The sequence below is a fragment of the Danio rerio genome, chromosome 9 (assembly GCF_052040795.2).
Source record: "Danio rerio strain M-AB ecotype USA chromosome 9, GRCz13ab, whole genome shotgun sequence".
Classification (NCBI taxonomy): Eukaryota; Metazoa; Chordata; class Actinopteri; order Cypriniformes; family Danionidae; genus Danio; species Danio rerio.
The window spans coordinates 20361431-20384294 of NC_141029.1; the positions used below are offsets into that span (position 1 = coordinate 20361431).

Here is a 22864-nt window from a genome sequence, read left to right on the forward strand (position 1 = left end):
ACTTAAAACACCCATATCATGTAACTAAATTGATTAGAAACACACAGGTCACGTAACTAAGGTGATTTGAAACAACTAGGTCACGTGACTAAAGCGATTCAAAGCATCAGTCATTTTAGAAGTGTTTCGAGACCTGGCGAATCTGCATTTGACCGACAGGGTCCAAAAAACATTCTCACCGCCTCACTAATCACTTGAAAGTCTATAATTACAATGTGGAGTTTAATACCTAAATTTACTTAACTGTTTCTTTGCTGAAGTTGTTACAGAGCAAAACATACAATTGACCACTAGGTGTCACAGAGGTTTTGAAATGTTTTGAAGCTTCGACACATTTGCTTTGACTGTTTCAGTGTTTAATGTAGCCTCCCTCTGCCCACCACTAAACAGGGGTAGTTTCAAATGGAGCTTTATTTGAGAATAGTTAGGCAGGCAGGAGTCAAAAACCAGCATATACAGTATAACCCATGAGCATATTCACAAAGAGTAATATAAAAAAAACTTTCCCAAAAGTCAAAACACGGGAAACCAAGAAACAAGGAAAACACTTTGAATTGAATGCAACAGCTAAACAAGACTCAGCAAAGTGTGTGTGTGTGAAACAGGTGTTTAAATAGTCCAAGATGAGCACAAACATTTCTGTAAATTGTAGTTTATAAGATATAGGAAGTGATCTCTAGTCTTCCACTCGTCTCTCATATAGTTTTGAGTGGAGAAATCTGTACTGGTTAATATAGCGACTGAAGCCCCCTACTGCTACGGGAGCCAATCATTAATTAATTGCTATAGACTGACATTTCACCGGGGAGAAGCTTGAACCAGTTGTGTGCTTTCCAACAGTTTTTGTGGTCAACAAATGCACTGAAATCTCAAAAAAAAAAAAAAAAATCAAATACACGCTTCACAGACATAAGAAATCTATCTAAATAAATCTTGAAATCTGTACTTTTAAATGAAGCAACCAGGAGTTTGCATGTTCTCCCTGCATGGGTTTCCTCCGGGTGTTCCGGTTTCCCCCACAGTCCAAAGACATGCGGTACATGTGAATTGGGTAGGCTAAATCGTCCCTAGTGTATGAGTGTGTGTGTGAATGTGTTTGTGGATGTTTCCCGGAGATGGGTTGCAGCTGGAAGGGCATCCGCTGCGTAAAAACTTGCTGGATAAGTTGGCGGTTAATTCCGCTGTGGCGACCCCGGATTAATAAAGGGACTAAGCCGACAAGAAAATGAATGAATGAATAAATGAACCAACTACACTTGAAAAAACAAAAGTTTTTTGGTTTTGTAATCAGTATGTAACAAACGTGAGGTACAGTCTATACTAGAGTATACAGTATACAGTATATAGTATTGGTATACAGTCTATACCAAATTCAACCAAAACAATCAATTACAATTGGCTTAAGATTGACAAGCAAAATTTAAGACATTGCAACCTGCAGAAACTGGAAAAAAAAAAACTCTATTAGGCCTGGAACCATTTAACGATGTGTAAATGGTGACTAAATTTATATTTTTGAGTGAGCTACCCCTTTAATTCCATAAGAGACATCACCTCAAGTACTCACACTTAAAAATATATATTTATACTGCTTCTAAGAGAACTAACTTGTTAGAGCCCCATATCATGGGTTTTTGAAAATCTCTCTAGTTAACTCTTTAGGGGTTATTCACATATCGCCTCTAAATTCAAGTTGAAAATGTGACTGTAATATAGTTCGTTTTGTGGGAAGAAGAAGACAGGGTTGGCGATATCAGGTAAGCACAAACTTTTTATTTTTAATGATTTGTGCTGGGCACTTGTGTGCGTGTCTGTGCGTGTGTCGAGTCTCTAAGTGGTCAGGCTCTCCTCTCTCTCTCGGCTTCTCCTTCTCCTCCCCTTATGAAGGTGTCTCTCCGGCCCAATCACTAGAAAATACAGGTGTTAATAATTATTTATGATTAGACCACTGATCAGCCGCCGGTATCTCTGCTTGCTCACCCCCCTTTCTGGGTGTTCGATCATGCCTTCCCCACCATAGTGACATGTGCCGCAATTCTGAGCTTGTGATCCCTTGGCATTTGTCAACGCTATGGCCACAATCAGCTGTTCTTTAACAGATGTGTAAAACACTGCTTTGCATTTTATGTCAATGATTTAAGCTGTGCTGACTAAAAAGCACCTTCAACTTTTGTAGCTGTGTCAATTAATATTGAATGTGTTATTATTACTTGGGGTAATCATTAGGAATATGCCAAGTTATATCGTTGGGATGAGCCAAGGTGGTAATTTTGCTTCCTACACGGGCTGAACACAGTCGACCAATCACAACAGACTAGGTCAAACTAATCATCGCAGATTGGCATCACACAAGGGAAGGGTTTGGAAATAGAGGATTAATTATGCTGGTGTTTAATTGCATTGCTTTAATGCATTCTGCATTGAGCTCACACATATACTCTGTACTCTAGCTGCTTGTTGCTTCAAAGCTGTCTTGATAAAGCTTGATAATAGCTTTCATTTTGCTTCCTACACAAGATGCACAGTGTCCACCAGTCACAGCAGACTGGGTCATCGGACCAATCATCGCGATTAGCATCACTCAAAGGAGTTTGGAAAAAATGAATCGCTGAACAAATCATATGGAAGTCATTGGGATAACTTTTCAGTCATTCATTCAATTCTTTTCGGCTTAGTCCTGTTATTAATTTGGGGTCGCCACAGCGGAATGAACCACCAACTTATCCAGCATATGTTTTAGGCAGCAGATGCCCATCCAGCAGCAACCCAGGACTGGAAATCCCATACACACTCATTCGCACAAATACATACACTAAAGACGATTTGACCTAATTCACCTATACCACATGTCTTTGGTTTTGTGGGGAAAACCGGAGCACCCGAAGGGAAACCACGCGGACATGGGGAGAACATGCAAACTCCAAATAGAAATACCAACTGACCCGGCCGAGACTCGAACCAGCTGCCTTCTTGTTGTGAAGCGACAGCACTATCTTCTGCGCCACTGCATTGCCTCATTGGGATAATTAAGTAAAAACAAATGCATATTATAAGACAACTAAAGTGTTTTTGACCTTGCATTCATATCAGCCAGTTGTTGGAGACCCTAAAAACCAAAATATGACCTTTTATAGTGCATAATAGGGGCTCCTTAAGATATTTGAACAAGACCACATTGATGATTTGAACCGAAGGCCTCCAGTGACTCCTGTATTCATCACGTATGCTTCTGCATCTAATGAACATGATCCAATAAATCAGCTCACGGACAAATTCCTTTCTGAACGGCTGCGCTTCTTTTCATAAAAGCCAAGCGCATTCAATAAACAGACATATTACGTGGCAACTCGCAAGACGTTTACTCAGTTCCTGTGAATAAATGCTCGATAGACCAGCAAGAAAACATACTTCTCAACAGCTGAAATACAGTGGCACTTATCTCCCTTTAGAGAAATTCACTCTGCGGTAGGCTTTAATAGAACTGCTCTTGCATGGAGATTATGCATAGAATCAGGTGAAGGAAAGAAAAAAAAAACATCTGATATGCAGCCAATTAAAAATAGAGAAAACCAGCAAAGGAAAGCAGACTTTTTTCTCTGCAAAGATTCCAGACACTGGCAGATGCAAGCTGAATCACAGCAGTCTCGATGCTATCAGGTGCTTTTTTTCGCTTGATGTTATTCATCGGTATTCCACTATAAAAACTTGAACAACATGTTCTGTTACGCAAGCGATAATTGGTTCAATGCATGCGACGAACACTGATTTCACAACATAATCACTCGCATGCTTCAAATCTGATGATGCATTCTTGTTTATATTGTTCTGTTCACCTTCATTTGACCCAGTGTTGAGTAAAGTTAGATCAAGAAATGAATTAATTACTAATTGCATAATTAATAATATATTTTTAATTAATAATACATTTCTAATTAGCTTATCTTAAAATTAATTCAAATACTCATTAATTAATTTCATTTTTTGATTCAGTACGATTTAAAATCCCTATAAACTCCCCCACACACTTATAATGTACACCTTACTAGTTCCGGGTTGGACCCCCTTTTGCCTTCAGAACCGCCTTAATCCATCGTAGCATAGATACAACAAGGTACTGGAAACATTCCTCAGAGATTTTGGTTCATATTGACATGATAGCATCACACATTTGCTGCAGAATTTTCCCATTTTGATGCTCGGTTTGAACTGCAGCAGATCGTCTTGACCATGTCTACATGGATAAATGTATTGAGTCGCTGCCATGTGATTAGCTGATTAGAAATTTGCTTTATCAAGCAGTTGAACAGGTATACCTAATAAAGTGGTAGGTAAGTGTACATCTCAATGCATATACAACAGAAATTAAACTTGATTTAAACATGATATGTATTTAAAACAAGAAACATTTCAAATGTTAATGTCATTATGTTTAACACACCCCTTTATTTCTTTAGCATATGCATTTGTCTTGATTAATTTACTCAAGACAAATGAAATTTACTAGCTGACAAATAGAATTACTTTGCAAAGTAAATTTGTATAACAGCGAAACAGTTAGTCTTTCTAATTGATTTGTATAGAATGCTTGAATTTATGTGCAGTATTTTAGTGTATTATAAGTAACTATAAAAACAGTGAGTTCAGAAGGTATTCAGACTTCCACCCATTTTTCACTCTTTGTTATATTGCAGCCATTTGCTAAAATCATTTAAGTTTATTTTTCCTTAATTTAATGCATACAGCACCCTATATTCACAGAAAAACAAAGATTTGTTGACATGTTCGCAGATTTATTTAAAAAAAATGCTAAAATATAACAAAGAAGTGGCTTCTCAACAGCTTTGTGACTGTCCTTGAATGGCCAAGCCACAGCCTTGACTTAAACCCAATTGAGAATATCTAAAGAGACCTTAAAATGGCTGCCTACCAATGTTTACCATTCAACCTGACAGAACTGGATCTGCAGGGAAAAATGGCACACACTGTAAACTTGGAGTTACATTGTGTTGTTTGACTGTCCCCTTTATTTATTTATAGATATTTATTTGAGCAGTATACAGTATAAAGTTGTAACTAATTACACCCAACACTGATTTGACCACATTTGAGACATGTTTCCACGATAAAAATCATTTTTCTATAACGCTTTATTGCAAGAAGTGCACTGGATCCTAATAAACAGGATCAAAATAGCAACATAAGCTCCGAGCCTTAGATATTTGAGCCTATAATGTGATTTTTTGAGCCTGGAGTTATGCTCCCCGGCTGCAGTGGAGAAGATAACAACATGCAAGTGAAATTCTCAAATTCCCAAATTTTCAATATGGAAATCTTTGACTCTTTTCAAGCTGCAAAGATGGCTGATGAGAGAGACAAAGAGAACGAAGTAATAAAAGGAACAAATGCATAGCTGTAGGCTACGGGGTGACGAGTTGAATTTTAAAAAGGCTGATTTCCGAAGAGAGAAAATAGGCCTTAAATGTAGCACATTTAACTGGATGGTGAAAAAGCAACACTTAAATATGACATGCCCTTCTCTTCTTTTGCTGCTGTTAGGAGGTATTAGCGTTGGCCTGGCCACAGGATCTGACAGCAGTTCAAAATGTATGGTGCAAAAACCAAGCTTCGGAATAAATCTCATTCGATTAAGCATGTAATACCACCAGCAGGAGGTCACAGGAGCTTTTGAGTATCTCCATAATCCACCTGCGCTAAACAACCTGTGATGAACGTGGTGGTGTTACTCTCTGGGTTTGTCTTGTGCTTCTGTCAGGCGACCTCGGGTTTACCCATCAAACCTGCTAAAGTCTAAAGTGCGTTAGATTATCCTGCCATAAACTGAATCTTCTTTTTGCATGACCTTTCTGACATGGTTATTTTAATGCGTAGGCGAAAAGTGTTTAACTCGAGCTCTGCTCTGAATTATTCAACCCACATTGTTCCGTCTGAACTAAAAACTTTCTCAAAGAAAATTGGAAAGTAGATGGTAAGACATGAAGAACAGATTTTTTTTTTGTACATATATCTTATATAAATACTGCAAATAAAAACTCAATACAAAATACTTAGTAGTAGATGAATAAGAGTAATAGATTCTATATACAGTCACCGGCCACTTTATTAGGTTCACCTTACTAATACCGGGTTGCACCCATTTTTGCAAATATCAGAAATATATTGAAAAATTCCTCAGAGATTTTAGTTTATATTGACATGATAGTATAACATAGTTGCTACAGATTTGTCAGCTGCACATACATGTTGCTAATCTCTCGTTCCACCAAAAGTGCTCTATTAGATTGTCCCAAACCAAGCAAGCCAGTGGTGACAGTGGCAAGGAACAAACTTTACCAACTGACAAAAGTAAAGGGAAAAAACCTCGAGAGAAAACAGGCTCAGTTGGGCACGACCATTTCTCTTCTGGCCATTAGAAGGCAAGGTTTGTGATACAAATTACCTAGACCAGCACTGACCTTAACACTTCCCTAAACTTGTGCATAGTGCAACGTGACCAGTTTTGCCAGATTTAACATTTGTTTAAAATGTTTTGTGTGCTTCAAAGTAGAGCTGTAATCGGCCCTTAAAAGTTAGGCCCGACAGGGCCCAAGACCGATAAGTAGATTTTGATTGACAACCCAAACACGTTTACAGTCTGAAATTATTCTAACATGCACCCAGCTCTTTCGAGTCATTTATAAGTGTATTAACAAATTATGTTAACTTATTAAATGAAAATAAAATCTAAATTATGAAAGAAATGGCTATTTTTGACTTCCGTCATCATTTGTTTCACCTTTGCAGGGATAGGTTTTGATATTGTAACAAACAACTTTATTACTTTCTAGCACTAATCGAAATGCATCACATGACCGTTCAATTATCTTGCAGGCCAGAAATTGCAAGACCGAGCCCGGCCCGAGCCCAGCCTGACCCCCTCTAAAATTTAAAAAATTAAGCTGAAACCCGCCTGAACCTGTTGGGTCTTGTTGGGTTTTTTCAGGTTCGGGCAAAGGTCTTCAGCTCTCTTTTAAAGGACTCAAACATAAGCACTGTGGATCACTAGTACAATACCGTACTAGGTGAGCTACTGAGCAAGTTGACCACACCAGAAAAGTTGTACGGACATATGTGATTCAAACATGTTCGAATACAGATCATAGACACAGCTAAGTTGTTTTGTGGTATTTATGTGGAACTGCAAAAAAATAATCCTTTTTTATGTCCCTGTAAATATCATTAGTGTGAAAAGAAACAAAAGTTGTTAGCATCATACTGTGCCTGTAGCATATATTTTACCTAGAAACTGCAGTCAAACGTATGCTTTTGTGGTTTCTCAAAAATATAGGCTCGAGCAAGCATTTTTAATGAACCTGTGTTGCAAATACTGTTAGTAGACTATAGAGTGGGCTAACTAGGACTTCAATTTGTAAGCAAAAACTCAAAAGCGAGTTTGCATTTTAGCAGTTTCGGTTCCTTCGTCCCAAAGTCAATGGGTTTTTTCAATGGGATTTTGATTTAATCGCTTAAATAAGGTTTGTGGCTACAACAAACTAAAGATTCTTTCACGTTTTATTCTAAGACATAATACACATCAGTTACATTCCTTTCTTGATTTTTTAAACCAGTTATGCTTCCTTAAAAAGATGGTTGCTATCAAGTTGCTCAATGGGACAACAGGCGATGTTGGAGTCATTATACATCATCAACTGGTCTGGACCGCAGCTCACTTGCGTTGGACATTTGGATTTGTCTGTTATTTAAGAATTTTCATGAATAGTATTTCATAGTTTGTTTTTTCTAATTGGGAATTCATATTGTGTGTAAAAAATGCCTTCACTTGTAAAGACTGTCAAACAGATTAATTTGTTTATCATTTATTGTAATTAAATGATTTCATGAAGATATTGCTTACCAGTGCAGCTTGTCTCTTTCTTGCTCTCATTTATGCAAATGTTTGAATAAATTAGTATAAATAAAAACATATTAACTGTCCTTTAACGTGATCAACTAATTTTTCATAGGTTTTTTCTTCATCTGAACATTTAATTCTGTCAAAACTGCAATATTGACACTCCTCCTTTAATTGTTTAGCATATGTGACTGGGCTGCTTTTCGCTGTACCTCGTGACAAAAAAAAAAAAAGATTATTTAATGTGTGCCCATGATGGAACTTGCAGGCATATAGACCTGTCCCTCACGCCTCATTTTCGTCAGCTATTACTAAGGTAAGCAGTTGTATGCATGTGAGCGATACACTTATTTCAATATGTCCCATGATAATACTATGTCGGCAAATGTATACATACAGTTTTAAAACTTTTACAACAACCGTAAAGCAAAACAAAATGTATTTCAAAACTGTATTTCTAAAAGGCACGTAGTTCTGTACAGATGTGTTTTTGCATATTAATTTGTTTATAATAAATAGCATGGATTATAATATAATAAACCGAGAGAGTAAATCTTTGTCATGGACTGCTAAAAATAAGCTAGAAAAGTGTCTGTAGCGGGGTGATGCTGACGTCACAGGCGAGCACTGTAGTCCCCTTATAGCCTAATGTTAGCTTTTCAATTCCTGTGTTTGCACTTAAGATCCAGAATTGCTAAAAGATGTATTTTCTTGTAAGGGTTAAACAGAGAGCTTATTATTTACAATTTCCAAAAAGCCTATGGGAAAATCCTATAAGGATCTTATCGAGGGAACCAGTTTTATGCTAGCAGCCGATTGGTCTACAAGGTTCAGCCTTTTTTGTCTCGCAGCCCAGAACAACTATCCATCGCCTTGCAAAGACCCTGAAATAAACAACATTTCGTTCAGATGTATAATTCGGGTTTTGGAACACAGAAAATAATGGATGTTTTCAACAAAGAAAGTTGTAGTTACGAAACATCAAGGACAAAACTCATATTTTTCACCAGCCTTTGTGTAAAGTGAGGTTTTTCTCCACAAAACAAAGCCAAACCAAAATGATCTATATATCCACATCAGCAGAAGGTCATATGAGGCCCCAAAAGAGCCTTTACGTTCCCGGTTTTCCATTAGTTCTTTATCATTTGTCACATATGTTTTCTTCTGTCGAGCAAGGAAAGAAGAAGAGCGAAGAGGATGCTGTTATTTTGTCTATTGAAGGGATTTATATTGCTTTGTCTCATAAAGAGCGAAGGAAAACTGCATGCTGCAATCCAGCGGAGTCTGTCATAATCATATATGTGACAATGTTCGTTAGATGGATGCTGTGTCATTTGAGCGCAGAGAGTTTTAATTAAAACGGAAAGATGATTCATTGCCATCACGAATCTTGTCTCATAGCTGAAGTTCAGCTCAGGCATGAGCTTCCATTTGAAAGCCAAATAAAAAAGGTGAGGTGTGTAATTTTGGTGCCCACATACAGAATTATTTTTCTTCTCTTTTTAAAAATGGCCTTGACATTGACTTAACCTGTAGCATGAGCTCAGCTAATCTGATCCTGCTGCTACTGGGGCAGAATTTGGTAAAACTTTATTTGAAGGGGGTGTTCAATTGACATATGTAGTCATGAAATATTTATAAACATGACAGGATATGTTATGAATATGAATTAGCGTTTATGCGTGCGTATGACAACTGACATTAAGTGTAAGTTGCATCAATGAAAATGAAAAAGTGACATTGTTTGAGATGTCTTAGTCATTATACTGTACATGACAACATACTGTAACTTGTCATAAATCTGGCATAAACATGATTGTCATAAGCAAGATGCAATTAAGTATTCAAATTTTCAGTGTTTTAAGAGATGTGTGGTGTATTCTGACCAACAAAAATCTCTGATTAGCTAATAGTTTTACTTTACTTATAGGCTAAATGTAGACACAAACAGCTATTTTACAAGAGAAGTGTCAGTAAAACTGTAGTTTAGTTCATAATTTGTGGTATTAACAAGCCATTAACTAGTACTACTGGCTTAATAAACTACTAATTATCGGTTCGTTCATTGATAGTAAGAAATTGGGTTCAGGCTTTGAGTAGGATAGCGATTTTAGGATCTGCAGATAAAGATCATACTTTTATCATCCTTTACATTCAACAACTAATGAACAGTTAATATCTTGTTAATAGACAGGTAATAAGCCAGTAGTTTACAGCATGAATTACCTTGAATACGTAAACCAAAGTGTAACTAATGTTTGTTGTGCACACAGAGTTTACGAGAGCTCTAGATCTACTGTACAAATGTCAGACTGTTGAATGTTTGTTTTTTTGCATAGACTGAGTGGCACAATTATGCATTCATAAAACCCTATAAACCGTTATGGGGTGGTCAAATGTATATTAATTAGTTTAATAATAATAATAATAATAATAATTTTTATTATTATTATTATTATTATTATTATTATTATTATTATCATCATCATCCTTGTTATTAGTATTATTAGTAGTAGTAGTAGTAGTAGTAGTAGTAGTAGTAGTATACTATATAAACTATTTCTCATTATATAATGTGCTGACCCACCCCCACATCTTTAAAGTCCTTCAGAGGGAAACAATTGTTAAATAGGGGGTCAATAACCACCAAACACCCCCTGTAATTCACATCCAGTCATGAGGCAATTATAATGGTGTCATTAGTTTTATAACAGCATCATTATTAACCTTCTTGACTTCAAACACAGTGGTACAAACCAATTTTGTCATTAAAATGTCATTAAATATCCAACATAGATTATTCTGAAAATGTAGCCCTATATATGTTTCTGGAGATCGCAATTTATGTAGCCAGAAGTACGTATGGTTGCATTTAGTTTTTTAAACAAATGCTATGGTGCGGTATATGACGCCATTTCATTTCACGCTTAGCCTACAGTAGGTCGGTGGACTTGAGACGCAGAGAGGAAATGACCACGATGACAGGGTTTGACTCTAGTGAAGAATTGTAAGTGGGTAGGACAAAAATAAAAGCCAAAAAATACAATAAAGAAGTAAACGACAGGGTGAAAATGTCATAAAATCTAAAAACTTGGTAAAAATCAGACGAGGGCTTTTCTTTTTCTGGATTGCTTTTGAAAACTGTCGGTTGGGTTTAGGAAAGTGGGTGGGTGGGTCAATTTGTGCTTTTGAAAACATTATTCATTTAGTCAGTCAAACAGTCAGTCGACAGCGGCCTCTGGTGGATTTATGTGAGAACAGCAGGCGCGAATGGCACTTGGTGAGAGAAATTTGAATTCTCAAAAAGCGTACACAGCGGACTCTGGTGGATTTGCGAAAAAAAAACTGCAAAAAACGTAGCTCCTGGGACATATTTGGCGCTCTCCAGAAATGTATATAGAGGTACGTTTTCAGAATGAGCCTGGGAGAAATTTGAAGGACTAATACATTTTTTTTTTGTTTTACTGAAAAAAATTATCAGAAAAACATTCATGACACATTTATAATGGCCTCATGATAATCATGTTTATGATGTTGATGTTTATCTCAAACAATGTCACCATTGCATTTAAAATGACATAACTGAGCTAATAACACTGTTGTCATAAGCATGACTATAAAGGTGCACTCCCTTTAAATAAAGAGTTACCCAGAATTTATTGACTTCAGAGTGACATTACAGCTCACAGAATGCTAGGAAATTTGCAAGTGATTAAGTGTGCAGTGTAGATGGCACTTGTCATTTGTAATAAACTGTCAACATCTCCAAAAAACCAAAGAAGACTTTGATATTGAGTGTTCTCACAGTCTGATGACATCATGCGGGTCGCTAGAGTTCAGATATACACAGATTTTGCTGAAGTCTGGGTTTTTTTCTCACTGAAGGCTCATATGCGAAACTAATCAGAAAGCAACTTGTAAGCGACCTCTGAGTTCACCCATTCTGCGGCTCATAGTTCATCTGTTTTGACAGGGAAAATGTGGGCCTGTCTGCCTTCAGATCGAAATCAGATTGCGGATGAAAAAGTGGAAATTGTAGGATAAACATACACTGTAGCACACATTACCATTATATCTTCATCTAAAGTTACAGAAAATAAATCTGCTGACTATGAGCCTTTTGTTTTGGATATGATAATGACAACAAAATGAAAACATTATATAAAATCATTAGTATACTGTGAAGTGTAAACAATGCAGTAAGATTGATAAAATATTAAACATTCTCTGTTCACCAGTTTATTGTATCACTAATTGAGTAAAATGTTAATATTGCAAACTATTATGATAAAACAAGTCATTCATTTCACTCTTCAGTGTCATATGATCCTAATAAAATTATAATTGTTCAAAAAATCTATTATTTAAACTGAATGATACAGGGTGGTATGACGTTGTTCCTTTTTGCTCTTGACAGCTGACCGCTTACCTTCGTATGGACGGCTTTCCCACTGTTACCAGTTTGTCCAGTAGCTCGCCGAAAACGTTGGCTGACTTGTGACGTAGAAGGGAGTAAACTGCAATGATGGGGTTCGAGTCTGGTGAACAACAGTTCCAGAAAGCCTATAAGACAAAAACAAAAAGCCAAAAAGTAAAATAAACAAGTAAATAACAGGGTGAGAATGTGGTAAAAATCAGGGTTTTTCTTTTTTTATTGCTTTTGAAACCACGGTTAAGTTTAGGTATGTGGGTCTTTGCTGGCCAATTGGTGCTTTTATAAACACTATTGTTTAGGTTTAGGGAAGGAGGAGGGTGGGTCAGTCGATTAGTTATTCAGTCAAACAGTCAGTCGACAGTGGCCTCTGGTGGAACAAGTGCGAATGGCACTTGCTAAAGAAATCTGAGATCTGAAAAAGCGTACACAACGACCAACAAAGGATTCGTGGAAACAAAAACTACCAAAAAGCATAGCTCCTGGAACATATTTGGCGCTCTCCAGAAATGTATATGGGGTACGTTCAGAATGAGCCATAGCAACAAAACAGTCCTAAAGCAATTAAAATGAGCATTAAACCACAAAGAACTAATTAAATTAAACTAAACTACAGTTTACATTGTTCCCATAAAAACACTCAACAAGGACAAAGGCAATATGAGGTCTATGAATATCAACCAATACAGGTCTCATGGCACAAACTAACCAATAGGAAACACAACAAATGACAAAGCCAAACATAACATGACACATATGGTGCGTTCAAGTCATTTTGGTCACCACAAAATGGAATTGTCTCTACTTTTGATAAATTACAAGAAAATAAAGCAGGGTTTGTTAACTCTGCTTATAGAAAACTAATTATCAATTGTATTTTGTCACTGACAACCCACAAGAGTTGACCTTTTATCCACAAACTCTGCCTACTGACCTATGTATAATGAGATACATAAAAGTACATTTAATTCTGTATTATAAATCAGTATTACTGCCATGTTTCTTACTGCCATGCCCCAACTCAGTTAACAAAATGTAGTTTCCCTCTTGTAATATTGCCTTTGTGGTGACGCTCATTTGCATTTAACTCATAAATACGACTGATCTGACATGACTTGTCAGGATAACATGGGATAAAGGGAAACCCTGTGACCAACCAAGAAACAGGACACTACTACAAAATGCAATAAACACCCATCAAAGACAAAAAAGGTGAAATTGTAAAGCTGTATTTGCATTTTTTTATGGTAATTATTTATATTTACGTGATTGAGGTTATATGTAATTGCTGATATTAGTATGTATTTCTATTCCATAAAGTAAATGTTATTCATTTAATCATCAATTTAACTAGATCGTCTTTTGTCTATCAAGAACTGTAATCTATCCCACTAGGTTTGTGCCTGATGAAGAGTTGATATAGCCAAAATGTTGTAAAAGTTCTAAAACAGTTTTCCAAAGCAGTTTATTAGCGTGTAATCTTGGTATTACCTTTTTATGTAATGGACAAAAGCACATGACCATGGATGAACCCAAAGTCAAAGAAAGAAAGAAAGAAAGAAAGAGAGAAAGAAAGAAAGAAAGAAAGAAAGAAAGAAAGAAAGAAAGAAAGAAAGAAAGAAAGAAAGAAAGAAAGAAAGAAAGAAAGAAAGAAAAGAAAAGAATAGAAAAGAAACGAAAAGAAACCTACAATACTTTAATATTATTCTGAAAATTTGGTTTCTTCAAAAATTAAGGATTAAAATTGGTGATTAAAATCATGGAAAAAAAGCGGAAAATATTTTATTCCTACAGGCAATCACATTCCTACAGACATCAGCTGACATAACTGTTGATCTAAAATGGCTTAAAATGATCCGCTTTTAAATAAAGACAGGACAACACTACAAACCACAACAAATTCCTGAAGGATGAGAGAAAAAAATCATGACCACTTATTGCTATAAATGATTAAGATGGGTGTATCCAGACATCATACTCCAACAATATGCTCATTCCATGGAACAGTTGAAGCTCTTATTTAATGATAAAAAGTCTTTCTCCTATCATGTCCATAAGTGAGTCACATTGAAGTAAAAAAGCTAATGGTAATTATTCACATTAAGTTTCCTAACTATATATATACTGAAAAACTGTATTAAATCTAACATGACATTATATATACTGTAAATAAAAAAAAACTAAAATTACTGAAAAATTCCAGTGTAAAAAAAAAAAAAACAAATTGGGAAAATGTGTCCAGGTTTACATTTTTGAGAAACAACAAAGCGTGGTGGTTCTAGTTTAAATGGCATCCTGGGTGAACCACCATATACACCATATAAGTAAAAATATATTTGCTGTATTTATTTTCAAGAAATATAACAACTTCATTCATTCATTCATTTATTTTCTTTTCGGCTCAGTCCCTTTATTAATCCGGGGTCGCCACAGCGGAATGAACCGCCAACTCATCCAGCATATGTTTTACACAGTGGATGCCCTTCCAGCTACAATCCAGTACTGGAAAACATCCATACAATCTCATTTACACTCATATGCTATGGACAATTTAGCTTATTTAGTTCACCTGTACCGCATGTCTTTGGACTGTGGGGGGAAACCAGAGCACCTGGAGGAAACCCACGTGAATATGGGAGAAAAGTCCATACTGAAATGCCAACTGACCCAGCCGGGACTCAAACCAGCGACCTTCTTGCTGTGAGGCGACAGTGCTAACCACTAAAATTATTTTTCATATTATTATTATTATTATACAATTATTATTCTAAATCAATACCAGAATTCTGTTAAATGTAACTGGAAAAAAATGTAAAGACACAACTGGAGTGATATGCAAAGATCACTTAAGAAATCTTCTGCATGAATGTTAATGATATACAAAAAAATAGGTTTTATATAATTATCTGTTGTCTTAGACCCGACTCATGGTCGAGAATTATTGTTATTAAGTCTTACCTCTGTGACTCATTATCCCTCCTTTCTTCTTCATAGCCATGCTTAGGCAACATTCACACAGGGTGGGGCGTCAGTGTCAACACTTCCCATTTACTTTGAATGTGTGAAGTCAAGCATTGCCAAACGTAATTGTGGATCCATCAGCACCGCTTCAGCGACATTGCTCTCTGCAGAAGTTGGGAATTTCTCAAATTTTCAAGTGCCAATGGAAGTGTCAGCCAATCAAATCACTTTATGCAAATGCTTATTTCATTGACTGATGCTGCTATGATGATCATGTCAACTCCAACTTCAGACACACCTTCTGTCAACCGTTGATGGTGAATCTCTGTGAATTGGGCGTATGAATGAATATAAGAACAAATGAACACATACAGTACGAATTAATATAGAAAGATCACTAAATGCACTACAGAATGTTACGTTAAATATCCCTGTACAACACCCATGGAAACGCATCATCTTTCACAGTGTACTCACAACTATTTAGTACTTTTAGGGCTATACTTTTTACTCATATTTTGAGTAGTATTTACAAGTAATCGTAATTTTACTTAAGAATGGTTTTTCAGTACTCTTTCCATCTCTGCCCAAGCCTAAATCCACCATTTTCAACAAATCACTAGTACATATGGCTGCATTTTGTGTGTAAAATGAATGCTAAAGTGCGCTACTGCTGACATTCTTACCTCCATATCGACGGCTTTTCTGAAAGTGACTTTACTTTAAAATGTGAATAAACCCATTGAAACTTGTAGCGTTGTTTTAACTTAATTTTAACAATTATACACAAGGTTCATTTAGGCTTACTTAAAAATTTTAAGCCAACAGGTTTACCGCCTTTAATTAAATCCAACTACACTAAAAATAATGACTCATTAGATTTATTTTACTTTAGGGTAAGGGTTGCAAACAGTTTACAATGGTTGAATTATAATTAAGTTGAACATTTTAGTTTAGCCTTAATTAGGCCCATATAAATAGTTTGAAACAGTACCTTAACAACATTTTTAAATCTAAAGAAGCATTTTTTTTCACTGTAATCACTTATTTTAAGTAAAGTCAAATTATCTTTTTTTGTGTGTGTGTGTGTGTGTGTGTGTATACTTGTGCCAGGCCCAGGAAAACACACACTGCCACTTAAAAAAGAAGAAGAAAAAAAAAACTTTCTGGTAACTGTCTGGAGGAGAATACAACTTCTTGAGCTTATGTGACAAACTGCAACCCACAACAAAAACTCTCTCTCTCTGTGACACACACACACACACACACACACACACTTATCCAAAAAAGCGAGACAGGGAACAGAGCGAGCATCCAAACATCCTATCTCACTTACACAGACACACAGAACAGCCTTGGGCTTTTGTGTTGCTATATGAAATCCTCTCAAAACATCTCTCTCTCTCTCTCTCTTTTCTCTCTGTCCTCTTTTCTTACCCTGGCTTGGATGTGGTCACTGTTCTGGGAGGTCTTATAGGGCTTTATAGCACTCTTAGGTCTTGTCAGGACGGCTGAATCATGGAAATCATATTCATGCCCATACAAGCCTTTATGCCAACTGAATGAGCTGCATTGCCCTGGCAGAAATGCATGAATCTGAGAATTATAAATTAAATTAAAAACATCACAAGAAATGTAAGAGTATGAATTTGTACCAATTAGCCACTTTTCTGACGATGTGTAATATATTAATAATTATATTGTGCTGTGAGGTTAGTCTAGCCCCTTCGAACCCTGTGTCCATTACAATAGACAATACATGTCAGCCCATGTTTTTTTGTGGTTCCTGAGCATTTCATCTATTTTATAGCTTGCAGTCCATGAGAGTGGACGATTGTCATCCAATCAGATGGCGGTAAGGCTCTGCATGTTGTAATTTGAAAAAAATCCACCAGACTGAAAAGCAGGATGGCATCACTTCACTCTAGACACAGGCGTAAGCCACATTTACAATGCTTGTATTCAGATTTATTGAAATGTTTGTCAATATCCCTTAGATTGTATGAAGAAAGGGGCATTGCACTCACTAGTTAAAGTGTCAATTGTCTTAAGCTGATGTCTGTCCATTAGGATATACAATGGGTTTAAAATATCCAGTAATCCTTAGTAAATTGTTATATATATATATATATATATATATATATATATATATATATATATATATATATATATATATATATATATATATATATATATATATATAACAATCAACTGTAGTACATCAACTGTAGTATATATATATATATATATATATATATATATATATATATATATATATATATATATATATATATATATATATATATATATATATATTTATACAACAGTTCTGTCTGGTTCTCAAATCTGATTGGCTGATAGCCGTGCGATATTCTGCAATATCAGAACTCCTACAGCCTCTTTACCTGTACAGATAAAGATAGACACTACAGATCTAAAGTTTAAAAGATGCACACTCAACTATTTAACTGTCAGCTTATGATTTGAATCCGGAAGAAAGTAGTTCCACATACAAAAGGGTTTTTGAGACTCTCCATGTTTGATTTTGTTTTTATATACACAATTATGCCGTCAAACTGTTGTATAAACGCAATATCACACTCGTAGCAGTGTGATATGGCTGTATATCGACACTGGTGGGGGCACTAAGGCACTCGGCCTGCGGCCTGCAGCCTCGCGCCAAGGCAGGCCTCCCACCAGTGCTGGAGCTAGAGTAATTGTGTGTTATGTAAACTTCCCTTTAAAATTATATTGTACCGTAGGCTCATTTAGAAATTCATTTTTTATTGTTCTTTTTTTCTATTGTTTCTAAATTGGCTTTAATTCAAACCTAGGCAATCTAAATGTACATGAATTTGTTTTAATATATGCTTAAATACATTTCTTTTTAAATGTAATTTAATCAGAAATATATATTTTTGCTATATTTAACCATTTATTTGTAATAACAGTTCATTTAGTGTAGAACAGTTAATCTGGCCCACCATTGGTATTGGTTTCTAAAACTATTAAATCATTTGCATTAAATTAAATGAGAATCAGAAAGAGCTTTATCGCCAGGTTTGTTTACACTTAAAAGGAACTTGACAGTGACAGGACAAAGACACAGATAATGTAGGAATTTAAAAATAAGTAAATAGAGAATACAAAATATCCAAATGTGGTCAAGGGACTTATTTATCAGAGGTCACCACAGTGGTATGAACCCTCAACTATGTGTATCGCAGCAGATTGCAGCCGCAACCCAGTACTGAAAAAAAAAAAACACGCATAGAGACACACTGCAGCACTAGTGAAGATTGTGGCTGTTTAGAGTGGTTCGACAGATAAATATGAATTTGTAGCTAAATTGTTGGCGGTGCCAAACAGCATTACTCATTCTTTATATCCTTGTTTACATCCTTGTTAACACTAAAAACTGAGCCAGTAGTTGATAATTTTTAACAAATAACAATACCTACAGGTTGTGGCTCACAATACACAGCTTCATCTGTTGAAGGAGTTATAACCAGATGCAGCGCTGAACTGGGAGAGATTCAGATAGTTCTCCTTTGTCAAATGCTAGCGCTATATCTTTTTAAAATATAATTCTGTGGAGCTTAATTCAAATTATATTGTAAGCACTTCTTTTTTGTGCCACTTCCTTTGGAAGCAAAAATACAGAAACAGAAGAAGCTCTGTGAAAATAGCAGCGTTTGTATGGCAATTTAATTTTCTCTACAGCGCCTCTGGCTGCGCCCCTTTACTGCCCAGGGTTTGTGCACGAGTGCTTGTGATCTTACTAGTGATCTCATTCCGGATGTATTATTATTTTTTTTTTTTTTTGTAGTCCCCAATTTTTTTTTTGAGCATCTTACATTCAGAAATGTTGTTTATGTTCACACACCTACATTACTCATTAACTAAAGTTTAAAGTATAATATCGCAGTGGACCACCGCTTTAATTTGCTTGTGTTGTAAGGATTTGCAATATGCTGTCAAACGAACGAAGATCTATTCTTAATTTGCTAGTGTTTTTTTGTAATTGCAAGTGTTTTCTTAAATTGCTGCAATAGCTTTCTTGGTCACCTTAGTAATTGGCAGAAATGCATGAATCCACACAACACATCCACAGCATCTCATGCAATCTTGAGAAGAGGTAATAAAGCTACATTTAAATGGAATAACTCAAATTTTCAATCAAAACAACTGAACATGTTATTCTGATCATTGTCACTGTCAATGTTAACCAAAAAAATAAAAATCTAAATGACAAAAATTGTAAGTGTAGTGTCTTGTAAATGTCAAAAATGCATGAATCCACACAAACAGTAAAAAAAAAGTGATAACATCTGCATTTAGCTTGAGCGCATGGTATCTTTAGCTCTGCTCTAAGTCCTTCCTCATCGCCTGCCGCCACATGCTTTCAGTGGTCAGGGTTTTTCTGCATTTGGTGTCCCTATCTCTCGCTCTGCTCCTATATTTCAACAAGATGAAGTGGCCTTATAGTGACCATCTCAGCCTTTAATAGCCTCCGTAAATCACCACAGGTTTAGCACAGCGCAAAAGCAGCAGTGACCCATTCATCACCTGCACACTACTAGAGTCCTCGGACGCATCCAGATGGTAATTCTTATACTATTACTTCACTCTTTTAATTGAAAAAATATATATTTTTAAAATGAATTAAAAGTCTTAAACTCTGTATTTTTACCCAGGAGGTCAGTCTTGAGTAATAGTGTGTTAATAATGTTCGAGGTTACATAAGTAACCCTTCGTAAGTGGGTTAGAGTGGATTGATTGAAATCCACGAATGGGAAGGATTCGGTTCAGAAGCCGCTTGTCTGAAAGAGTATTGAACGGGCAGCGTAAGCTTGCACAGGTGTACTTCATTGCCAATTACCCCAGCATATAAGCACACCTGGAGCGAGCAAACGCCATCCTTTTAAGCTGAAGAGACTTTCAAACAGCTAAGGGACAGTCATTATGGCGACGGAGTATGGCACTTCCGTTTCCCTCCTCGGGGAACGAAGGGTTACTTCTGTAACCTCGAACGTTCCCCTTCGGTTGGGGAACTTCAGTGCCATAGAGTGGATTGATTGAAATCCACGAATGGGAGAAGTATGGAAAGCGCCATAATGACTGCACCTTACCAATGCCCCCGATATGGGGATAGTCAAGCAAGCGTGACGCACCCACATCACTTAACCGTGGCGGAATAAGCATATGGGATCGCCTAGTGGGGATCACGCATAGCAGGCACCTTTACCCAAAACGCGGGCTGACCAGCGGGCAGACCTACAACGTAGTGGGCCAGCAAGTGACTCCTCCGCTGAGTCAGTGCTGGGGGCCACGGAGGAATCTGCAGGGCTCACCTGACGGGGAACTTTACTGACAGATAAAAAAGGTGCACGTACCTCCGTGTTAGAGAGAATGGCGCAGCAAGCGTGTTTCAACACCCTACCGAATTGTTTCCTCAATCACCAAGGGTTACCTAATACCCTTGAGGAAACCGGCTCCACTCGCAGATTGTAAAACCTTGCAATGTGTTGGGTGTCACCCAGCCCGCAGCTCTACAGATGTCTGTTAGAGAGGCGCCGCGTGCGCGCGCTCGAGAGGATGCGAAGCTCCGAGTGGAGTGCGCACGCACTCCTGGGGGACGTGGCTCACCTCGGCTCTGATAGCGAAAGAAAGGCATCCACAATCTAGTGGGAACTTATTTCGGTATGGCACTTCCCTGCTGCCGACCGGTATAACAGACGAAGAGCTGCTCAGATGATCTAAACTCTGAGTGCGGTCCGGATAATACGCAAAACGCGAACTGGACAATAAAGAAGGGCTGGGTCTGCCTCCTCCGAGGGCAGCGCTTGCAGACTCACTACCTCGTATTAAAACGGAGTGGTAGGAACCTTGGGCACATATCGCGGGCGGGGTCTCAGGACGTGAGAGAAAGCCAGCCCAATTGCAGGCACGAGTCACTGACCGAAAAATGCCTCCGGGTCCCCGACCCTCTAATCGATATCAACGCGACCAGCAGAGCTATCTTCAGGGACAGAAAGATACTGAGTCGAGGATCGAAGAGATCCTAAGAGGGCATGAGAGGGGGCGAGGTGGATTTATTCGCTTAGCGCCCCTGAGGAACCGGATGATGAGGTTATGCGTTCCCACGGTGCTGCCAGCCACCGCGTCATGAGAGCGGAGATGGCAGCCACGTAACCTTGAGTGTGGAGGGCGACAGCCTGCTTTCCAGCTTCTCTCGGCGTAAAGAAAGCACAACGATGATCTGGCAAATTACGGGGGTCTTCTCACCGAGAGACACACCATTCAGTGAATAGACTCCACTTCAGGGCATAGACGCGCTCGGGGAGGGGGCTCTAGCCTGAGTGATGGTATTAGCCACCGCAATCGGAGGTTACCCAAGTCTTCCTCGCGTCTAAGGACCTCCAAAGATCGGCGAGGGTGCCAGATGGTGGATGACTCCAGAGGAGCAGACGGCGGGTGAGCTGAGACATGCGCCGCCGCCGTACTGTCCGTCCTGACCAGCACGTGATGCCGCTCCAGCACCGGAAAAAAAACGGTGGAGAGCGAGGAACACTTCCAACAGCTCCAGGCGATATGCCAATGCAACTGGGTACCTTTCCACAGGTCCGCAGCCGCATGCCCGCAACGCACAGCCCCCCAGCCCGTGTTGGAAGTGCTGCTGAAACGACAACAAGACTGGACGCCTGTTCTAGAGACACCCAGGCCTGTAGGAACGAGGGGTTGTTCCAAGGGCTGAGGGCGCGGCGACACAGCGCAGTAACAGAGACTCGGTGTGCGCGCGTGTGCCATGCGCATCTGGGGACTCGATTGTTAAGCCAGTGCTGAAGTGGTCTCATATAGAGTAATCCGAGCGGCATGAAGCGGCTGTGGATGCCATATGCCCCAGGAGCCTCTGAAATAGTTTCAGTGGGACCACTATTTTACTGTCGAGTTCTCTCAGACAGTACAGCATCAGCTGAGCGCGCTCTCCGGAGAGGTGCGCTGCCATGGTGACCGAGTCCAGCTCCAGCCCGAGAGAAGACATCCTCTGCACGGTTGCGAGTTTGCTCTTTTCTCGGTTGACCTGAAACCCCAACAGGTGGAAGTGCCGGAGCACTTTGTCTCTGTGCATAATCAATTGCTCTGAGAGAGGGCAAAAATCAGCCAGTCGTCAAGAAATTGAGTATGCAGATGCCCGCAAGCCGAAGGGGCGCTAAGGCACCCTCCGCGGGCTTGGTGAGGACCCGCGGAGACAGAGAGAGCCAGAAGGGGAGGGCTTTGTATTGCCAAGCTCGACCTTCAAACGCAACCGCAGAAACTGACGTTGGCGAGGAAGAGTGGAGACACGGAAATACGCGTCCATCAGGTCTAATGCTGCAAACCAACCCAGAGGACGAACGCACCGGAGGATGCGCTTCTGCGTGAGCATTCTGAACGGCAGCTTGTGCAGACAGCGGTTCAAAACGCGCAGATCTAGGATTGGCCGTGACCCACCGCTCTTTTTGGGCACGATGAAGTGTGGGCTGTAAAACCCGCTCTCCATCTCGGCTGGAGGGAGCGGC

At 38.3% G+C, this 22864-nt stretch overlaps 2 protein-coding genes across 5 annotated transcripts in view; one reads left to right on the plus strand and one right to left on the minus strand.

Moving 5' to 3' along the window:
* enox1 (ecto-NOX disulfide-thiol exchanger 1) overlaps positions 1 to 22864 on the minus strand; it is a 255301-nt gene that overhangs the window by 169887 nt on the left and 62550 nt on the right. For all 4 annotated transcript variants that reach the window (XR_015499285.1, XR_015499286.1, XR_015499284.1 and 1 more), the window contains exon 2: positions 12339 to 12472. The gene's annotated coding sequence lies outside the window, so the exon portion shown is untranslated. The remainder of the gene's footprint in view (positions 1 to 12338; positions 12473 to 22864) is intronic.
* The window catches only part of LOC147842317 (uncharacterized), a 243185-nt gene that overhangs the window by 96781 nt on the left and 123540 nt on the right, over positions 1 to 22864 (plus strand). The gene's annotated exons all lie outside the window — the stretch shown is intronic.